We start from the raw sequence: 23,314 nt of genomic DNA, 5'->3' as shown, positions 1-23,314 counted from the left end.
GATGTTGTTAAAATAAGAAATGCATATATTCCTAATTACTACAGAATCAACCCAAATATCAATAAACTTTATGGAATGCTGAAATATTGCAATTTACATGTATTAACTAACCTTTCTATTTTCATACAAAAGGTTGAAAAACTACTGCTCTCTCTGTAAATCAGCACATATGAATATATTTATATATGTTACACCTTTTGTTACTATCCACTATTATTTGATTGTGTTCATGAGATCACGTGGTTATTTAAGCTTACATATTGCACGGACTTTGTGTGGTATGGTCAATAGATTTAGTATACATTTAGCTTTGTAAAAATGTTTCATTGTATGTATTCTACTCATTTCACTTCTATGTTATTTGTAAATGTATGTGTATTTGTCGCTCCTGTTACGCAGGAAATCTGCGTCTGAGTGTATTTTGAATAAACAGTTAAACTATATATACATTTTAAAAAATCGTCAAAGTATCACAATATTGATGTGCATTAAAAGTCTGAAGTCTGAAGTCTGTATGATTGCCGATGAGACAAATATCCACCACTGTTCAGAGATCATAGTGGAACGGCGAAGATAAAAGCAAATATATATAGGTCGCGCAATACAACCTTAAACGATGAGAAAACGCATACCGTTTAGTCTACTTTATTTTTCAGATTTAGCCAAAAAGTTTAAATCAAAATAAAATAGTAGAAGAATTTTTAAATGGAGAAAACACCAGATTTTGAAATCCCACTCCCGCAAAGACTAGCAAAAAAACCAAATCAGAACAAAAGACCAAGACTGTGTCGTACAAAACCAAGATATTAAATCTTTGACGTGTATATAGACAAATCATAACTTTTATTTGCTTGTGACTCTTTGTTATATTTATTTATTTATTTATTTATTGATAATGTCATCCATACTTACTTACTTACATATGTTTATAAACTATATGTTTCTTATCTGTTGATAGTTATCAAAATGAAATATAATAAATGAATTTATGATAATAGTCGTTTATTGTGCTCTTTCGAATGACAACGAAGTATTGATTAAAAACAAATAAAAGTATCATAAAGTCAAAATAACATATTAAAAAATACACACAAAAAAAGAAAGAAATACAAAGTTTTGTTTTAAATCCTACAAAAACAAAATACACCCAATAATAAAATAATACGACAAACAAAATGGTGTAATTATATATAAGCCGTGTAATTGTTATGTTTCTTTATTTCTTCATGGATCAGTGATTTTATTACCTGGTTAATTACTGGCACGTGCCGTCGGTCAAAACCTTTGATGACAGAAAAAATCAAATTACGACTTAACTACAATTTTTAATGACTAAAAAATTCAGATACATTATCTTCATGAAAACTACGTCCGATGGTATATTTTTTTCATTCATAGCACCATCCCATCATGGGCTTAGTGCAGTTTCATGAGCTTAGTGCACCAAGGCGGCCTAGGTGGTGTTTAGACGCATAGGATACATATAGTAGCTGTTGCTGCCATTGACCCGAACCTTCTCGAAAGACTCATATTTGAAATGTAACTGTTAGTAGTACGAATAGAAAGACCCTAAAATTATTTCAATAAGTCAAGATTATGAGGAAATAAATAAATCGAGAATGGAAAGATTATTCATCAAAAATGTATTATCAGTCATGTTCACAGTCTTTAATTTTTTTAAATAAGGCAAACATCAAAAAGCCATATGTATTAAAAATAGTGCAAAGCTTGAACGTTTTGTACAAAAGTCGGTTGAAATAAATGAAAATTACGTCGACTAACGTTACCATTACTAAACCGAACACTACATGCGTAACGTCATAGTCTGAAGATGGTTAATACTTTAAAGCAAGAATGGTTGGTTTTTGGAAACGTATTGTTACTGGCAAAAAAAGAGAAAATTTATCGTACATTGTATGAAATGCTATATAAACTTGATTCTCGTAATGTTTACCACTCTAAGTGGTTGAATTGTGTAAAAGACATTATATCTGAATGTAATTTTAAATTATTAATGCCTGAAATATAGGGTTATTGCATGAATATTGGGGAATATTGTCCCGAGTAGAATTTTATATTGCACGAGCTTGCAATAACCCTTTTATTGTATAGCAATATAATATTTGAAAGTAAAAATTGGTTTAAACTAAGATTTTGTCGTTAATGACGTCATGAATTTTAAAGATTTATTGCACTAGTGCAATATTAGAATTCATTGCATGCTAACTTTTGGTTACGTTCTGTGGAAAATATTATAGTGTATGTTAATAATAATCAGTATATAGATACAAATTGTCAGTTGTCTAAAAATGTGAAACAGTATTACCACAATTTGTTTGTAAATGAATGGAAGGCTCAGATATTTAATACGTCAAAATGTTTAAATTATAGAATGTACAAGTCTGAGTTTGGTTTTGAAGATTATTTAACTACATTGCCTTTTGATCTAAGAATTAATTTGTGTAAGTAGTGCAGTAGTCACAGGTTACCTATTGAATGTGGTAGATTTTATAGCATTGATAGATCAGAAAGAATATGTGATTTATGTAACAGCAATGTGCTAGGAGATGAATTTCATTATATATATGATTGTACTTTCTTTAATCATTGCTGAAAGGCTGAAATTTTTGCCTGCAGATATTTGTAAAGTTAAAAATACTATGAGTTTCTCTAATTTAATGAACAGCAAAGATAAATTTGTTCTTGTTGGCTTAGCCAAGTTCTGTAAAATTGTAATGTCAATTTACAAATGATATTTACCTTCCCATTTATTCATGCATTTGTAAATATGTTTGTTCATGCATTATATCTTATTTGTTATATTGTTGTACTATCATGCCTCATGTGAGATAACATGTTTCAATGTTTCAATGTTTCAATACACAAGGAAACATTACTGAGCTACAAATTGGTCATTGTACTTTCAAATTATATACATTTAACAGACTTAAGAGGTATTGAGTGAAATAACAGTATATATTCATCATTAAACACCAATCAAATCCATTTAAATAAGGCAGTGGCTATTTGACCGGCACCGGCAAAATAGCAAATTTGCTATTTAAACCGGCACTGAATCAAACTGTTCATTGAGGTGATAAGTAGAGAATAAAAAAGCTTAATAATAATTTTAAATCATTTTAATATGAGGAAGGCGCTACCTTAAATGCCAGCTTTATACCAAGACAATGTCCTATATATATTGATTGGTTGCTGGTTGCTTAACGTCCAGTGGCAAATATATCATGCATATTCAGGACGAATGTCCTAGGCTACATTAACATATAGCTTTTGTCTAAAATAAAATAAAAAGTTCTGATGGAAAATGTTTAGGGAATTATAAAAATGTTTCAATGTTTCATTGAACTTCAAAAGGCAGGAGGGGGTATGATATTTTTTTTTAATAAAAAAAATTATTCAATTCCCAAATTGATAAAAAAAATATCTGTTCAAGCAGAGGACAAAAAAAATATTTTGAATCCAGATCTTCACCAAAAACGATTTTATCTTTCAGATTATGCAAAATAAATTTAACTTTTATATATCTAAAAAAATTTAAAACTTCCCAAACCGCACAGGTAAGTCTGTACACTGTAGTTTTTTAGGTGAAAATACGGTCATATTTGCCAATTTGTTATGATGAACCTTAATACTACTGTTAGATTTATCATGAATATCATATTTGTAAGTGAATGTTGCATCAGCTGTAATGACCTTTTTTAAATGAGATACAATTTCAGTTACTGGTGCCGGTAATTCATTTAATGGTAGTTCTTTCTCAACAACAGTGATGCCACTTAAAACGGTGAGGGGTAATGGTGTTAAATGAGTTAAATGGGAGGGGAGAGGTTACGAAAGCAAGATGGAGACGGGTCAAACATCGCTCCTCAGATAAGTTATATTTATAATTGGAATTTCTAGAGATAATACAGTAACTTCTGAATATAACATTTATGATTTTGACATGGGACCATCCGCCCTAAGTAAGCTTTTACTAGCTTAAGGATTTTTAAGTGTTTTTGAAACATTGAAACTTATAAGCAATATACGTAAAACCCCGAGAGACTTTATTCTTCTCCTACTATTTACCAACGCCCGGGGCATTTGTTATGACAGATGAGTTATACTCGAACACCAAAGTTTAATTTATGAGGCTCTACACGAATGGGTGAAATGGAAGAACAAAATACAACTAGTACATCTGATATACTAAATCAAAGTAGAGATGTTCTATACGGTGAACAAAATAAAACTGTTTCCTTAGAAAATTTATACCAATTAATGCTTGATATGAATAATAGATTGACATCAATTGAAAAAGGAATGAAACAAGTCAACCAAATAAATCGGACATTAACAAACCTAGTTTCGGAATTACATGAAGTGAAAAGTACAGTTTCCAAAATAGACAAAGATGTTAAAAGTCTTAATAATAGATGTGATAAGCAAGAAACTGAAATATCTAAAGTTACAACAGACAATTTTAACTTAAATAAAGATATTACACAGCTAAATAAAACTAACGCAGAAACTGATAGGAATCTGCAAGGCATAAGTGACTTCATGGATGATTTTAAAGAGAAACATGAACAAAATGCCAAAGATGTGAAACATGTTAAAACAACAGTGACTCAAGTTAAAAACGATTTAAACGATCAAGCAATCGAACTTAGACATGAAATAAAATCAACACTTAGTGGCATCAGAGAGGAAAATGAAGATCTAAAGGAGACTGTATTAGATTTAAAGTGTAGATCAATGAAGAATAATCTGGTTTTCACGGGTCTACACGAAATACAAGAAGAGGACACGGAAGATGTTATTAGAAAATTCTTGTTGAACGAACTGCGAATCACACATAGGGTTGAACTAGGTAATGTCCATAGATTTGGCCACGGAGCTATGCCTGGTAGGAGAGGTCGACCAAGACCGATCGTAGCAAGATTTATATTTTACAAGGATCTTGCCAGAGTACTGTCAAACACATACAGGTTGAAAGGAAAACCATATGGAGTAAACCAGCAATTCCCTGATGTCATCGAACAGGCAAGGAAAAGTCTGTACCCGATAATGAAACAGAAGCGAGCTGAGGGTTGTCACGTAAGACTAGTGCGGGACATTCTGTACGTCGATGGACAAATGTATACCCCTCCGTCAGCAGAGGATTCCCATGCAGTACCGGCACCGAATAGTCCGAATAACTTCGCTACCCCAGAACAACGGCAGACAAGTAAGAGACGTCGCACTTCTTCAACACCCAAAGGGTACTAGGACCCCCACGGAGAGACAATAAATAAGGGACAAAGAAATGAAACAAAAGAAATTATATTTAATGTGTTATCATTAAACTGTTGTGGTTTAAGGAATAGGATGCAATATCCAGAATTTGTTGAACTTATTCATAAATATGATTTTATTTGTTTATCTGAATCAAAAACAGATAACTTTGATATAATAGATATACCGGGTTATAAATTTATTATGCAAAATAGAAAAACTAAGTCAAAAGTAAAATCAGGTGGCATAGCTTTTGGCTATAAGGAAAAATATGAAAAACAAGTACATCTGATTGAAACAGAAAGTAAATTGGTACTTTGGTTAAAAATATCTGCAGAAATTTTTGGCACTGTGGAAGATGTTTTAATTGGTAGTATTTATATTCCGCCTGAAAACTCTTTATATAAGATTCCAGATGCAATAAATGAGCTTGAGCAGGAATTTCTAAATTTTTCTCTTAACTATAAATATATTTTGCTCACAGGTGATTTTAATAGTAGAACCAGTATTGATTCAGATTTTTTTGAGATTGCAGAAAGTCATCATGATAATTCCGATTATGTTGTTATAGATTATGCTAGTTGTTTAAACCAGTTTAACATGTTACGTATGAGATGTAGTAAAGATGTATCAAAAAATTCATATGGTAACCATTTACTTGATATGTGTAAAAATAATAATTTATTTATATTGAATGGTAGAGTAAACGGCGATAAAGAAGGCATGTTTACTTGTAGACAGTCAAGTGTTGTCGATTATTTTATTTGTACACATTCATTGTTATACTGTATACATGAAATGCTTGTCTCTGATTTTTCGTCATTATATTCTGATGTGCACTCGCCTTTGTCTTTGACTATGTCATTTAAACTAACTAGCACTGTAGATAAAAATATATATGTAAAAACGTGCTCTAACGAAAATGTAAAAAAGATAAATAAATGGGATACTGAAAAGGAAACAGAATTCGTTGAGAGCATTGACAGAAATAAATTAAGGGAATTAGAATCAGAGTTGAACATGCTAGAAACTAGTATTCTAGCTAAAGAAAACATAAATAGAGTCGTTGAACAGGTGAACTCTATTATTTTAGAATCTGCAGAAAAAGTTTTGGGATCACATAACAAGGGGGTAAACACACACTACAATAAAAAGGTAAACAAGCCTTGGTTTAACAAAAAATGCTGGGAAACAAGAAAATGTTTCCGTATCGCAAAAAGAAGGTATAAATATACTAAGACGGAAAATAATCGAAAACACATGAAAAAATCAGAGCGAGATTATAAGAGACAACTAGATAAATCATTAAAGGAACATAGAAAAGAAATCAGAAAGAAGATGAACATATTAAAAAACAGCAATTCGAAGGAATTTTGGAAGATCTTGAATACAAACAGGGGGTAAAACCAGCTAATATTTCTGTTGATGTTCTTTATGAATTTTTTAAGAGTCTTAATTCTTCCAATTCTGAAGATGAAAACCCACCTATTTCACAAGAATTGCAAGAATTAAACGAAATTATTAACAGTAGTATTACTGAGGTAGAAATTTTTACATGTATAAAAAAACTGAAAAACGGAAAAGCATGTGGTGATGATTTAATTATAAATGAATATATAAAGTCTACATGTAATGTTTTTATGCCTGTTTATGTTAAACTTTTTAATGTTATATTTAGTTCTGGGAATGTACCAGAATCATGGCTTATTGGAAATATTACACCTTTTTATAAGAATAAAGGAGATCAGCTCGATCCACAAAATTATAGACCCATCACTATTTTAAGCTGTTTGGGTAAACTTTTCACTTCAGTGCTCAATCTTAGAGTAAGCTCATTTTTAGAGAATTTTTTATTACTGAAAGAAAACCAGTTTGGATTTAGAAAAAGTTATTCTACTACCGATAGCATTTTTGTACTTCATTTATTATTTGAACTGTTAAGAAATAAGAAGAAAAAGCTGTATTGTGCCTTTATAGATTTTGCAAAGGCCTTTGATACTGTTTGGCATGCAGGACTTTGGTCAAAATTGATTAAATACTCGGTGAATGGTAAAATGTATAATACTATTACAAATATGTACAGTAACATAAAATCTAGATTTTTTTATAGTAATGAATTTTCAGATTTTTTCCCGTGTAATGCTGGTGTTAGGCAAGGGGAAAATTTATCCCCTATACTTTTTTCTTTATATGTTAATGATTTGGAAGATTTTCTAAGAGACAAGAACATAGATGGTTTGAAAACTCTATCAGATGAATTAGAAACCGAACTTGATTGTTATCTTAAACTTTTTGTAATATTATATGCAGATGATACAGTTTTGTTATCAGAGTCGCAAGTTGACTTACAAAAGCAACTGGATACTTTATCGGAATACTGTAAAGTGTGGAAATTGAAAGTGAATGTACAAAAAAGTAAAATTGTTATTTTCTCTAAAGGGAGACTACCTAATAATGTTCAGTTTAATTATAACGATATTGTACTAGAAATTGTTAATGAGTTTACTTATTTAGGTGTCTTATTCAGTAGAACAGGAAGTTTTTTAAAGGCAAAAAAGGCACAAGCAAAAAAAGCCACATGTGCTATGTACGATGTTATCAAAAAAGGAAGATTGCACAATCTTTCTATTGAATGTCAAATCGAATTGTTTGATAAGATTGTTAAACCTATTTTAATTTATGGTAGTGAAGTCTGGGGTTTTGGTAATAATTCGGTTATAGAAAGGGTTCATACGAAATTCTGCAAACTTTTGCTAAAGGTTAAAAATTCTACACCTAATTTTATGATATATGGAGAATTGGGCAGATATCCTTTGGAAATTGATATAAAACTCCGTATAATTAGCTACTGGTCAAAATTATTGTCTGGAAAACAAGAAAAACTTCCTGCAATTCTATACAAGTACTCATTGTATAAATATAAAAATGATATTACTTGGTTAAAAAATGTTAAATCTATTCTTGATGAATCGGGTTTGTCATTTGTATGGGACACCCAATATTTTGTAAGTGATACATGGCTATATACTATTGTAAAACAAAATCTTGTTGATCAATTTAAACAGAAATGGCATACTGACGTGCTAGAATCGCCAAAAGCTTTAAACTATCGTATGTATAAAGAAAACTGTGAATTTGAATATTATTTTAAAAATTTAGATGAAAGAAATATTATTACATTATGTAGACTGAGAACAGGAAATCATAGATTTCCTATTGAGACTGGTAGATGGCAAAATGTTGCAAGAGAAAATAGAAAATGCTTAATTTGTAACTCTGGCGATATCGGAGATGAATTTCATTACATTTTTATATGCTCTGTATTTAATGATAGTCGTAAACAGTTATTGAGAAAAAAATATACAAATCAACCAAATTCGTTGAAATTTAATGAACTGATGAATAGTAAAAATCTTTCTGATCTTAACAGCTTGTGCAAATTTATAAGACTAATCAATATGTATGTAGGCTCTCCTGGGTAGCTCATGTACTTGATATAATTAAGTTTAATATGTATATTGTAATTAATGATATTTGACTCTCTCTTGCTTTCGTATAACTTTTGCATGTATGTACATATACATTATGTAATATTTATTGTGTGAATCTCTATACCAATGTAATTTGGTTTGTTGAGAAATAAAGATATATCTCTGAATACTATACAATACAATAAAAATAGTTAAATAATTTACATCTCACCATTAATATTACAATACATAACATAATACAGGAATACATACAATAATATAGAATATAATGTCATTATAAAAAGAATTATGAGAGACAGGATTAAAATATATATACAAATACAAATATTTTATGGGCACAAACTCAATTACAATAATTGGCAACGGCCATACAACTAGTATACAAATAGTAATAATGCAGCAATTAAACAAATACTACATAAAATATTAATAGGCATATTTGGAACAATAAAATGTGTAGTTTTAAATATATCAATATATACAGGTTAATTTAAAATAGGCTACTGACAGAAGTATATTGTATGACTATGTACGGAAGCGTATAGGGGCCTTATATTAGTTAGTTAACAATGCTTAAGAAAACTTAATTAATACAATACCATGCACTATAATGCATTAAATTGTTTTAAATTAGATAATTTACTCACTTATAAGAGATTTAACTCCTTTATTTATGGCAATATTAAGTCTTACTAATTTTAAGGATGTTAAGTTAAATATCTTTATTTTTTAGAATTTATTAAGTTGCATTAAATAAAACACTTTAATGTTAAGGAAACTTAATTAAGGAGTTTTCATCAATTATACTGTTTTAAATTGTTTTAATTAAGTTCATTTACTAACTTATGATAGATAAATCCAACTTAGTTAAGTCATTTTATTTTTTATATTCATCTAAAATGTATAAATTTTAAAACTTTATTTCTAATATGGCATAACTAAAGCTAGTTAACTGAAATGGTGTATATATACAGCGAAACTTTCCCACGCATCCACTGTCGATATCTTATATGATTTCTGAAAATAAGAGATAACAAGCCAAAATCAAAAATTTTAATCATGACCTTGACCTCATTTTCATTTTTTTGGACCAAGGACCTCAAATCAAAAGACCCTAGACCTCTATCACTTATGGTTTTCCAGTTAAAAATGCATATCACTTATATCAAATATAAAAGGGGAAATAACTCTCATATGGAGTCTCCGGATAGCTTTGGTCAAAATTAATCAACACATCCTGAGGATATAACGAACAATTTGGTAAAATAAATTTGTCGGTCTCTTATACGGTTGCAAAGATTAAGCGATAACAAGAAACACAGTGTTCGGAGAGATATCTTTTACATGGAAAAGATTTTTGTTACGCGATCACAGTTTCAAAAGCGTATTACTTGTTCGATATCATTATACCATATGTCTAAGCCACATCTTGCGAAACAAAAAACAGCAAAGGAACAAAAAATTGGCGGAAGAAAAAAAATAATAATCAGAACAAAACCAATAGGTCTTTGAACCGAAAAGGTTGAAAGACCTAATTATATCAATACAACACGTGTGATTACACTATCATATGTTAGACGTTATTTATAGTACTTGCAAAGCAGTTTTTCAAAATCGAATCATATTTGTTTTGTGATAAGTATTATAATGACAAAATTGACATATGTTACTCACAAATAAATGATAACCACCTTTTAAAAAGAACTCATCCTGAAATAATGTGTACGAAAAAATAAACCTAGAAAAGGGGGTCCTGTTCGATTGTTTAGTTTTTGGGTGTTGCTCCACAACGGAAACGGAAAACGGAACGGAAACGGAAAACGGAACTGAAAGAATTTACATCTTTTCTTTTTGGTAACTTTATCTATATAGGAATGTTTTATATAGTATACTTAGTAACACAGTCATGTTAACAAGAAAATAAAGTAGATGAATAAATTTAGAATAAAGGATTTTAAAGCATAAATTATTTAAATCAGTAGGGGATGATGAGACTGTGTGTTTTTGAAATATTTGATAAGGTCATGCGTACGTCTTTCATGCGATTTAGAATAGTCTGTTCGATTTTTCTCTTTTACATAATAATATTGGATAAATGTCAATAAGATAGTAACCCAACGACACAAAAAGAACTTTACATACGGCCTAAAAGATGGACTTTGGCCTCGATTCGATAGAAAGGTTGTTAAGTAATACATTTGTTGGTAAATGTTTTTCATCGTTTTTTCTTTGTTTCTTTTTTACTTGCCTTGAATCAAGATTAGTGATGTGGTGTATTTTGTTGCGTTGTTCTGAATTATTGATATTATTCTTTGATATAATGGAAAGAAAACGTAAAAGAAACCTAATGGGGCAATGCTGTATGGACAACAACCGATAAGGAAACCCGGGAACTAGAATGAAAACTCGAATACACTTTATATTTATGTAAAATTGACAAAATCACTCTCTATACAAAGCCTTTCTCACCCAATTACAATACTGAAGTTTGCAGTTTGGTATTAACGCAAAAAAAAAAAGCACAACAATTCCTAGAAATTAAAATCAATAAATACGAATTAAAGCGAAAAAAGTGGCGGGAATTTAGTAGCCTACATGGATATTATACGTTTTGCAAAGTGCCCTTACCAAGTTAGTCTTAGTCATGTCTAGGGTTTTCAAAATCATATTGTCAAAACTGCTTTGTATATCATGCCGCTTAATTCTTCTCAGAAAATTCAATCCATTTCAAGTAGCCGTGATCACTGAATTCGATTTCATAGTATTACAATTGAAAATAGTGTCACTCATTCAGTTTGTTGTTTTACGATATAGCTGAAAACATTAAAAGATAGGCGAAAGATACCCGTTAAAGGGACATTCAAACTCAAAAGTCGAAAATAAACTGACAACGCCATGACTAAAAAAAAATGACACAAAAAACAGATGACAGACAAACGGATAAACAATAGAACAAAAAACTGGGAGTTATCTCAGTTGCTCCGCATTGGTACACATATCCAGCTTCACGTGTGACATCCGTTAACATAGCTCATTATAGACGGCCGTACGGTAAGGAGATAACTGTATTGTATTTTAAGCTCCGACGGCATCAATTGGGGATTTGATGGTCGCAAATTAAGTTTACTGGCGACGCGTTAGCGGAGACAGTAAACGGGTATTTGCGACCATCAAATCCCCAATTGATGCCGTCGGAGGTTAAAATGCAATATTGTTATCTCCATTCTAATGAAACTGACAGAAAACAACGTTAAAACATGTATTTAAAATCTGTCATATGCCGTCTGCGCTTGAGTGTACGTCCCATAGCATCAATTGTCAATTGATGCCATGTAAGAAAGTGACGTTATCCAATCAAAATGAACGTTACAAACGTTGTTGCATTAGAATAACCTATAGTTGTTAATTGCTGTGTCATCTTTGGTCTCTTGTGGACAGTTGTCTCATTGGCAATCATACCACATCTTCTTTTTTATAATTAATTTATATTCATTCACACTAAAGGAATGTTGAAATTTGAAAGTTACTTTCTATTTGTATTGGTAGTTTTTAAAGATTTTGATGCTATGTCAAGACAACTGAAAACTCGATAGTTATTTTTATGACGGAAATTATTTTTATTTTACACTTCGCATCATTTACAGATCGTATGGATGTTTCTACTGACCAAACACCCGATTATCCAAGATATCATTTACTAAACAATACCTGACCCAGAACAGTTTCTTGATATACCACAGAATCAACGGCCTGTTTGACCTGTTTGATGTTGTCCAATTTACCACGACTCTTTGCTTGTGGAAGCATAGGAATGAGTAAACCCAACATGCATTGTGTTTTATCTGGTTTCATGTAACTGTTTAATTTCGATTTAAGTAGTATATATGTGGCTTTTTCAAAATATAACATGACGGTAAATATCCTTACCGATGTGTTTGCGCAATCATTGATGACAACACATTGTCATAGTTGCAACTGCAATATTTATGAAAAGCATAATAATCAAGCCGGTTACGCACTATGTTGGAGCATACTATATATGTTAGAGAATCTTGCAGAGAATGCATGTTTCAGATGCTTATCGAGCTTTTCTCTTCATTTGGCGCCCGTCGTCTGTTTTCGTCTTTATGAACTTTTGCAAATATCTTCTCTGAAACTACTGGGCCAATTTTACCGAACACAGTCATGTCTTTTAGAAAGTCGTCTGACAGTTTTGGTTAAACTTGGCAAAAATTATCATCGGTGTATCTAGTTTGAAAAGTATGTTGGATAACCCTCCCTGCCAGCCAAGATAGCCAGCATGGCTAAAATTAAAACATAGGAATAAAATGCAAGTGCTGTCTATTGAAAACCACTATGAATAGCGATGTTATGTATTTCCAAAACTGTTTGCTTTTTACTTTGATATATAGCTTCTATCCTATTGTCAGCAATAATTGTTGTGTGATTTCGTTACTGTTTTTTGTAGTTCTTTCCATTTCCCCCTTAAATTCCGTCCATATATTTTTTTCTTTCCGTTTCCTTTTCCGTTCCGTTTTCCGTTTCCGCCGTTTAGCAACACCCTTAGTTTTTAACAATAAATAAATTTGTTATTAAGAGCCAGTCTGCCATAAAACCATGCAAAATCTCAAATTTCGTCCAAATTGGTAGTTATAACTGGGCAACATTATATATATTTCCAAAATCTTTGGGTATTTAGGAGTTAAGATAATAAAAAAAAATTTTGTAAATTCACACTATTTTTTATTTAACAGCCTTATTTGCATATTTGTGAATTATTATAAAAAAATGCAAAAAAAAATAACCATATTTAGGTACTTTTTAAAGGTCTGGATAATTGATATATCTCTTAAATATAGCATTATCTTGTTATATTTTGCAAAGAACATTATATAAAAAAAAAGAAAAAATGCATTTTGACATTTTTTTTACCTTTTGGCAGGTTGCCAGAGAGGTTCGTGCAACAGATGCATTAGATAACTTGCATGTAGTACATGTACTCAGTAGGTGTTTTCTCTCAAGATCATATTTATTTTTTTCAACTTTTAGGATTTTTTTAAAGGTGCATATCAGTTCTAAGACAAGTAAAAAAATTTAGCCTGGCAAATATTGGGAAATTGGTAAAAAAATGCTCCCAAATATCTATAAAATGCACTAATTATAATAGTTTTTGCCCCTTAATATTTTAACTAAAACTGATCAAAGTAGACTTATATTCAGGACAATAACTTTAGTTTAAGTGTATAGATCTTTATGATTTTTTTTCAGAAGGTTCAATACCACAAAAGGAAGGTTTGGGTCGATTTTGGGGATGATGGACCCAACCGTTAAGGAATTAAGGGCACAGAAGGGGGCCAAAACAAGCATTTTATAGTTTAAGGATAATAACTTGTGTATAAGTATTTTAATTGCTCTGATATTGTATCACAATGTTTAAAACCACACGTAGAACGTTTGGATTCATTTAAATGGGTCATGGGTTCAAAGTTTGGAATTAAGGGCCAAAAAGGGGCCAAAAAACAAGCATTTTTCTAGTTTCAAGACAATAACTTGTGTGTAATTGTATGGATCTCTCTCAAATTGTACCACAATGCTCCATATAACAAAGGGGAGGCTGGGACTTAGTTTTGGATTAATTGTCCGAAATATGTAGGAATAAGGGGCCAAAAAAGGGCCTAAAAGAAGCATGTTTCTAGTTTCCAAAGAATAACTTGGGTTTAAGTATATGGATCTCTCTGTAATTGTACTACAACGTTCTATACTTAAAAGGAAAGGATGGGATTGTGTTTAAGGGTTATTCCTTAAAGGGGGTTTCAATAGAGGGGTGGGGGGGATTTGTAAACAATTTTTTAAGGGATTTCTTTTTTTTTCAAAATTTTTCAAATTTCAAATTTTGAAAATTTTCAAGAAGAAATCTTCAATTGCACAGTATTTTGCAATAGATTTGTTGATCTTTGACCACATTTATTTTGTAACAAAAACCTTTAGTTTGTCAAAAATGCAATCACAATCCAAATTCAGACAGCATCAAGCTTGAACATTGTGACCAACTTTAATTTGCCCCAACTGTTCAGGGTCCAACCAATGCGGTTGTATAAAGCTGCGCCCTGCGGAGCACCTGATTTTCACATACTTTCAATTGATGACAGTCTTTTAAAAAGCTTGTTATATGAAACAGAGTTGTGAACATACTTGTACTTCAAAAAATCTTCCTCTTTGAAACTTTTGATTGGAATGCAACCAATTATAGGGGCAATCACTCATTGCGTGTCTAGATTCGAAATCTGTGTCTATTAGAGCGTATGAAAAAAAGGGGCCATTTTTTTTCATCTACGAAAAAAATTTATATGTACATATATAATGTGCCATATAAAAGTTTTTGATTTATATCTCAGATTAAATAAAGATAAAAGAAAGACATTTGAGGTGACCCTTCTTCTTAAAAAATCGAAAGCTTTTCCAAAATTATCTTGAATGTTCCCTCTCCAAAGAACATCTCTTTCTTGTTTGTTGATACTTTGAGATTTTGATTTTAAGTCCCCTAACGGCTAACGTCTAAGTGGACTTAGGTTTGCACTGCGTTTGTCTGTCAGTCTGTCTATCTGTCATTTCGGCAAATCAAGACTTTTTGTGCTTGTAGATTTTGATTTGATATTTGGTTAATTGATTTATCATGACAAGTTACAGGTCGAATTCATTATTCACGCTTTAAGCTTTTCTCTTTGTTCAGTTGAAGCCCTTTCTCTAGAATTAAATTTTTGATGAAATACTTATTCATTAGAAGATTTCTGTTCAAACGGAAATAACTCATTTTTTTAAAGACAAAATGACATTTTGAATGTTTTTACTTTTCTTTGGTATTTAGTGATTCAGTTTTGTTCCAGTCTGATATTTGTGTGCAGAGTTGTGGTCTTTGGACATAGGAAATTCACTTAGATAGTCAGAATTCAACAAGTTTTTTTTTTGTTTTGCTTGAAGATTTTGTCTATATTTTTATGTAGTTTACACCATGACAAATTATAGATCAAGTTAAAATTTTGTTCCATTACAATGAATTTGTAAAGGGTTGGGGACTATGTATTGTCATGTATTACTCACAGAATGCTTGTTTTTATCCCAAAAAATTCTGATGCTGTAAAATTGTTTAATATTTAGTTAAAATAGATATTGATGACTTTATTATGTTAATTTTTTTCAGATCTATCAAACTTTTACTTTTTTTTGCTAATACCTTCATCATGTTCATTCATGACTAAAAACTTGTATTTAGACCATTTTGCACGTTTTTCTTTACGGTAGACCACCATAATATTACATGTATATAAACAGTAAAATCTTACCATTTTAATGACAATATAAAAAAGAAGATGTGGTATGATTGCCAATGAGACAACTGTCCACAAGAGACCAAAATGACACAGACATTAACAACTAAAGGTCACCGTACGGCCTTAATCAATGAGCAAAGCCCATACCGCATAGTCAGCTATAAAAGGCCCCGATAAGACAATGTAAAACAATTCAAATGAGAAAACTGAAGGCCTTATGTATATAAAAAATGAATAAAAAACAAATATGTTACACATAAACAAACGACTACCACTGAATTACAGGCTCCTGACTTGGGACAGGCACATACATAAATAATGTATCGGGGTTAAACATGTTAGCGGGAGATCCCAACCCTCCCCTAACCTAGGACAGTGGTATAACAGTAAAACATAAGAACGAATTATAAAAATCAGTTGAAAAAGGCTTAACTTATCAGATGGACAAAAATACAAGTGGACGTGGACGGGTAATTGTATGTCTGCTCAACAGTTTAACCATTTATCTTTGTATATTTGTTTTTATACAACCGCAAAAAATGAAAAATGTTGGTCGTATATTGGTATGACGTTGCCGTTGACATCGTCGTCGTCATCCAAAGATATTTGGTTTTCGCACTATAACTTTAGTATAAGAAAATAGAAATCTATGAAATTTAAACACAAGGTTTATGACCATAAAAGAAAGGTTGGGATTGATTTTGGGAGTTTTGGTCCCAACAGTTTAGGAATTAGGGCCCAAAAAGGGTCCAAAATTAAACTGTTTGATTTCATCAAAAAATGAATTATTTGGGGTTCTTAGATATGCCAAATCTAACAGTGAATTTAGATTCTTAATTTTTGGTCCTGTTTTCAAATTGGTTTACATTAAGGTCCAAAGGATCCAAAATTAAACTTATTTTGATTTTAACAAAAATTAAATTCTTGGCTTTTTTGATAATGCTGAATCTAAAAATGTACTAAGATTTTTTATTATGGGCCCAGTTTTCAAGTTGGTCTAAATCGGGGTCCAAAATTAAACTTTGTTTGATTTCAACAAAATTGAATAAATGGGGTTCTTCAATATGCTGAATCTAAGCATGTATTTAGATTTTTAATATTTGGGCCCGGTTATCAAATTGGTCCACATTGAAGTCTAATGGGGTCTAAAATTGAACATTATTTGATTGCATCAAAAATTGAATTCTTGGGGTTCTATGATATGCTGAATCTAACCATGTATTTTGATTTTGGATATTGGACCATAATGGGTAAATGTCAAATTAATTTTTTTTAAGTTTTTAAGTTTAAGTTCTTAGACCACACTCATTCTGTTGTGTCAACTATTTAATCACAATCCAAATTCAGAGCTATATCAAGCTTAAATGTTGTGTCCATACTTTGCCCCAACTGTTCAGGGTTCGACCTCTGCGGTCGTATAAAGCTGCACCCTGCGGAGTATCTGGTTATTACATGTGGTTATGAAATAAATTTTATTGCAATTTGAAATATTTGTGTTTGTCTCAGCTGGTAGTAATAGGCCATCTGTATTTTACATGTCTTATTCCCAAGCCTCAAATTGCTAGAGATTACATTCTAGGAGGAAACTTAACATTACTGTTATGTCCACTGTTCTCCCAGAATTGACACAGGGATAACGAACTGGTTCATGTCAGCGTCACAAAATTTCAGTTCCAGTTTTATCAGGAACTACTAGGAGTAGTCTCTTTATATTTGACATAAAGCTTTATCACAATATACAAAATATAGCACTTTTTCTAGGTAAAAGGCACACTTCTATGAAATTCACAAAACTATTAAATCTTCCTCTTTTCTGGAAATAGATAACATGGATGTACAAGGCTGCGCAGTTTGTACAATTTTATCTACATTTTCATACTATTTTAGAAAAGAAAATACCCCGATTTCATCTGAAGGAGACGTGCTTAGAATTTTTAGTACTTTTATGATAGTATTTTTGTCTAAATTGCAAGGGGTTGCATTCATGTTGAGTCTCTATCTCTTATATGTTAAACAGTTTTATGAATCATTATCAAATACAACATGTTTTAAAAATTTAAGACTGAACTCAATTGTGGCCACTTTGAATTTAGACAAAAAAGCGTCTAAAAACTAGATTATTATAAAATGCTAAAATTGTGAAGAACTCATGATGATATTACCTCATGAGTGTGCATAGTATTGTAAATAAAACAGCCCATTTTAAGTTACTAAAGTAATTTACTTTTGAATAAGTTAAGATTTTAAACATATGGTAAAAATGCTCATTTTAGGGGCAAAAAATGCAAAAAAGCGGTTTCCCCGGGTTTACTCCTTTAGTATCTTTTATAATTTAAACTAAGTTAAACTTGGTTTATTCAATTAATATAACCAGTAAACATTAGTTCAGTCATTATTTTTCTTATATTTTGACTATTACATACTTTTAAAAAGTTTCTAATGAAACAGATAAAAAAATCAAAAAATCGGCAAAATGGCCATCACGCCTATCTTTAATTATTATTTTCTCGTAGGAAGGTATCATTTGCCGAGCACCATTTTCTTGCATTTTGTAGATAAATATATAAGCTTTATGAAATATTACATTTTATTGAAAATAAAACATGATCTTACAAGATTCAAGCCTTTAAAAATATACAAATTTTGCTGAATCGGCACTTTTTCAAAACCATGCAATTTCAACCTGTTAGTAGGGGTATTGAGAAATCTCACAACTTTTTGAATTATCATAATTTCCTTTCATTTTAAGTTGTTAGTTAAGATATTTGTTATCATTAAGCTGTATTTTTTCTATAAAACAAAAACAAATCAGGTCAAAATACCCTAAAATAGGCTTGAAATGGCCATTTGTCAGTACAGAAATAGACAATTATCGAATGTTCAGCATACACAAATAATGGCTGAATATTTTTTCAAAATATTTTGCTCAAATAGTTATTACATATAAGGTATCTAAAATACAAAATATCAGTCTGATTGGAATATTTTGGATTTGGACCATTTTGCATGGTTTTATCACAGACTGGCTCTTAATGTGCGTATTTTCGGCATTAAACAATGTCTGTTAGGAATCGAATTCATCCAAATCATATTTATAAATACATATTATAAAATATTCATACTTGTAAAGGTATGCATTTTTCTATCGAGAATTCTTAAAATTGAATCTGTATTTTGATTTATAAATTAACATACCACAGACAGAAAACATAAATCAGGTTAACCGTAAATAGGTAAAATCGAATAGTACCGCGTATTGATATAGTTTCTTTGTTCATTTTCATTTTTGGGAATGACTTTATTTTAACATTAGAAATTACATTTTAATTAGTTAAAATAAACTGTAGCATAGCTATTTTAATAGTTTTTATTGCCTCGCCTTGACGGAGTCAAAAAGCGAGACAAAGGTATGCTGTTTCCGGCGTCGGCGACGACGTCAACAATGTATTAGTTTGTGATTAGGTCTAGTTTATGGTGAACCACAAGTGGTAGGTCAATCATATTTGTTATGCAGTTGTATCAGCATTGGCACATCTCATTTTCATGGAGATTATTTGGCCTTGTCCCATCAGTCATGGTCTATTGGCTTCGAAACTTTTGATTATTTAACATGTATTAGTTTGTGATTAGGTCAGTTTATGGGGAACCACAAGTGGTAGGTCAATAATACTTGGTATGCAGTTGTATAAGCATTGGCAAATCTCATTTTCATAGAGATAATTTGGCTCCGCCCCGTTAAGCGTGGTCTATTGATTTTTTTGTAAAGTTATGTATTAGTTTGTTATTAGGTCACTTCAACGGGAACCATTAGTGGTTGGCCAATGTTAATTGAAATTTGGTTGTATAAGCATTGGCACATCTCATTTCCATGGATAATATTTGGCCTGGACCCTCAGTCATAGTCTTATGACTTTGAAACTTATCTTAGTTTACATGTATTAGTTTTTGATTAGATCAGTTTAAGAAGGGCTGTTAATTTAATGTTTAGTCAATGATACTTGGTATGCAAATTGCCAGTATTGTTTCCATGGAGATTATATAGCACCATCCCCTCTTCATGCTTCATTGACTTTGAAACTTTTACATAGTTTACAAGTTAATTTTTGTATTTAGATTTGGGAACGACTTATAACATAAGTCAGTGGCATTTACATGGAGATTGTTTAGCCATGTAACTCAGTCATGGTTCATTGACTTTGAATGTTTGCAGAACTTGTGTAAGATGTTAAGGTAAAATTGCTATTTTGATTTCAACATTTGCATAATCAAAATTACAAAAAGGCGAGACATATCTCTGTGATAAAAGTTATCTTTAATATATAGTAATAATGCACGCATGTTGGATTGCCAGTCGTAGTTAATTTGAATTTTGAAACCTCAACGCCCATGTTTTAACAATAATATACTTTATGACACAAAGTAACCAGAAAGTCTCAACATTGTCAGAAAGACTCAACCAATACCTTTATATCTCAACCATTTAGAATTTTTCATTTTTATGCTAAGAGCAGGTTTGACAAACGAATGTTTTTGCAATTTACAGACGTGATTATCGTAAAGCCTAAAAAAAAAAAAAATAATTGACATATTTTTTTGCTTAGTCATTGATATCATAGCAGTTCTATCGGATTCGAAGAAAGTAAACTTGAAAATCCGAAGGAGGAAAGTTATTGTGACTTCAATTTCAGATATTTTGAACCAAGAAGAGACATATCAGTTACAATTATTATTTATCTATGGCATGACATTCTCCTATTTTACAAAAAAAATCATTGATTTTCAGTAAATTGACGAAAAGTCGACCTAGCCTGTGTTTATTTTGGATATTATGAACCAGAAAATCTCAACAGGAACTGCCAGAATACTTTTTTCCGTCTCAATATTTGGTTTAGATTAGATGACCAACATTTTGTGCAACAGTACTTTCTTAAGTTATATGTTATTGTATCTTTATAAATGGCAAGTTTATATACAACGTAGCAGATGTGGATTGATTTCCAATGACATAACTATATACTACTGACTAAAGAATACAAGAGCGTAAATGCTGAAATGTCTCGTCTACTTAACTTATGACAGTATATTTGTTGAACGTCTGTAATATTAAGGATTTCACTAGAAGTGTCAAATAATCTTTAAGATTGTGAATGGTTCATAAAAAGAGATCGAGGTCAGATGAACCATGCCATACATATCTCTACAAACATCCTGTACCAAATATAGGTGTTCCGATCCTTACAGTACCTTAGAAACTGATAAATATAAAAGTAATGTCTGACCAATTAATTCGGAACATAAGGTCGAAAGTATATGAACCCTGACCAACAGCCAGACATAGACATCTTACTATCATTCAATATATCAAATACAATTGACGTCATAATATGATACATGCAGACAGACATGTACACCATACACCAAATACCGTGGCGCTATAGCATACAGGTACAATGTATATTAGCAAAAGACCAAAAAACATAAAACGAACATTTTCAAATAATGCGTGATAATGAACTCAATGTTATTTGAAACCTTGCAGAAGCCGAAAATGTACATCATAACAACAGACTGTTATCCTCAAGCTCAACGAATCTGCGATACGGACTTGACCTCAAAACTAAATCTTCATCCATGAAATGAGGCAAAGTCGAGGTCAGGTAAAAATATTAATACTATGAAATGCTTAGATTTATTGAGGATCTTTGTCAATCTAGATTTTTTCAATAACAATAACAAATGTTAATTATCATATATTTGAAGAATAATTTGAGCGTCTTCGTGGAATCAGATCTTTCACGATCTTCAAAAAGCGGTACGTGATTTTTCACGATCCGAAAAATCAATTTTGTGTTAATATTTCTATTTTTACCAAGTTTCAGATTATGTTTATACAAAATGAATATGAGAACCATTTGATTCATTCAAATAGAATGCCCTTATTCGGATATAGTAGTTTATTTTATTCGAATTTGTGAAAAAATCATGTTTCTTTACAATTTTTATGTCACTGAAATTTCGAGAAGCAATCTGCCTTTTGTTGTTTTGTGAAAACTATATACTTTTAAAACTTGATTTTCTCACATACTGATCATAATGTTGAACTATTGTGACAGAACGGAACTTGAAACCAATGTCCAAGGGATAGGGAACCTTTTTGACGATGTAAAAGGGGCACTAGCTACGAGATATATAAAAAAAATCTAAAGTTTGATATTTTTTGTTCAATCAATTATAATGAAAGTGATATAGTGAAATAACAATTCGCTTTTTGCAGCCAAAAATGTTCAATTTTGTCAAATTACGCTAAGAAACATTGATCATTAGTTGTTCACTTGAAAGTGAATGAGTCGACCTCTTTAAATCCGTATTCATGTGAACTTCAATTTAACCCCTAGCTAGAGATTGACAACGCATGCATTGTACGTGTACTGGTTATTTAAAGAAGAAAAAATGTCAACAATGATAGTGAAACTACGGTAAATCACTTGATTACTAATTTGATGCACATAAAATCATTCTAGTACGGTTAAAAACAATAAGGAACATCTATTTTTAATCTATAAAATAAATTAAAACAGACCTATAAAAATCCAATTGCACGTGTTGGTTTAATCTATTCATATCTTTATTTATGTTTACGTCGCTTATCTGGTCATCTGAGGTCAAATCGATAGTTTTAAAATTAGATGGCGCCATGACTAAAATACACACGAAACGAACCTATATATTATCTACCCCATGCTCTGTAAACTGTTTATTTTAGACTTTTGATAGTTTGGATAAATGTTTTACATTGTCATAAATCAAATATGAGAATTTGAGTAAAATCGGTGACCATGAATTTGACAGCTAGTGCCCCTTTAAAGCTCGATGCGACAGAAACAAAATCGTCACCGAGAAAAAAATCAAATTAACTCGAACAAGCAAAAGTCTGTATAAATAAATTTTTCAAAAATTTATCAAAATTGAGTGACCAGTAGCAAGAATGCAACTGCCAAACAGAGCTTGAAAACATGAAGGAAAGAGTGCTCGACCTTCAGTGCCGCTCCATGAAAAACCATTTTGTTTTACCGGACTTTATAATGTCAGAGATGAAAACACCGAAGAACTTCTCCGGTGCTTTCTTTACAATGAACTAGGCATTGACTATAAAATAGATTTCGGGAACGTTCACAGGTTTGGACGATATCAAGGAGGCGGAAGATCCATAGTAGCACG

Source organism: Mytilus galloprovincialis, chromosome 2, assembly GCF_965363235.1.
Source record: "Mytilus galloprovincialis chromosome 2, xbMytGall1.hap1.1, whole genome shotgun sequence".
NCBI classification, from domain to species: Eukaryota; Metazoa; Mollusca; class Bivalvia; order Mytilida; family Mytilidae; genus Mytilus; species Mytilus galloprovincialis.
The sequence above is the reverse complement of the archived record's forward strand: the minus strand, read 5'-3'. Positions refer to the sequence as shown.